Raw genomic sequence first — 1,069 nt, forward strand, 5'->3', positions numbered from 1 at the left:
GGCTGGCGTTTTCTTGCAGTTCATGGTGTTGGAACGGACTTTTTTCATTTCCCTGAGGGCCGCTTCTCCTTCTGAGTAAGACTGAGCTGAGTGGACTGGGGCAGGCTGGGTCCACTTCTGTGCCAGTGAGAGTGGGGAGCCCCCCCCCCCACCTTCCAGATCTGCCCAGAGCTCTCCCAGGAGTGACCACGTGTCTCCAGGGCATGGGGCCGGAAGGAAGACCTGTTCCCATGTGGAGACAGGATGGAGTGGTTTTCCCTTCTTCTGTGGAAAGCACTACGATGCAAAAACCTTGCTTTGGGTTTTGGCCCCTTGCAGGGCATACAGAAGACTTTCCATAGGTATGGTTCTCTGCTTCACGTGGTGTGGAAAGAGCTGACCTTTGTGACTAAAGCACTTGAAGGTGTCTGGGGAAAAATAGCACCCACATATACACTGTTCTGCTGTAGGAGATGATTCAGGGGTCGCCACGTGTCTCAGCGGTGAGCTTAATGCCTGGTGTTCAACAACTATCCGGTGGTTTTAACAAATACCTGTGAAGCTATTAGAAGATTTGAGGACAGAATCTGATCTCTTTGGGAAGTCACTTAGATAAGGACAACAAGGAGACAGCCAGATCAGTGGGATGTGCCCCTTGTCCTATCCCCAACAAAAATTCTACCCATGGGTCCAATTCTTTTTTTCTTCCAATTTAACGTAGTTCTGTAGATTTTTTTTAAATGCCATGCTTTGTAGACAATGCAAGAGATACCAGCAGGGACAATAATAAAAAAAGAAGCTGCTGGTCTTGTGAGGCATTGGGACCTTGCGCAGACCAAATAGGAAACAGCAGGGAAAAGCAACCCAGGGGAAAAATAAAGACAAACCGTGAGGTTGTGGGCAGTCCAAAAAGAGTGGTCAGTGTAGTTTGATCGGAGAAGGCTTTGCCTAGGAAGGAGGACACAGCTGAGCGGACACACAGGTGGGGTTTGAATAAAAGGATTTACTTTTCTTTACACATGTTTGTGTCTTATGAGGATGAGGTTCACGTTGTCTTTTCTCTCATAGATGTGGGCTCTGCTGGACTCCT

This window comes from Suricata suricatta, chromosome 5, assembly GCF_006229205.1.
Source record: "Suricata suricatta isolate VVHF042 chromosome 5, meerkat_22Aug2017_6uvM2_HiC, whole genome shotgun sequence".
Taxonomy (NCBI): domain Eukaryota; kingdom Metazoa; phylum Chordata; class Mammalia; order Carnivora; family Herpestidae; genus Suricata; species Suricata suricatta.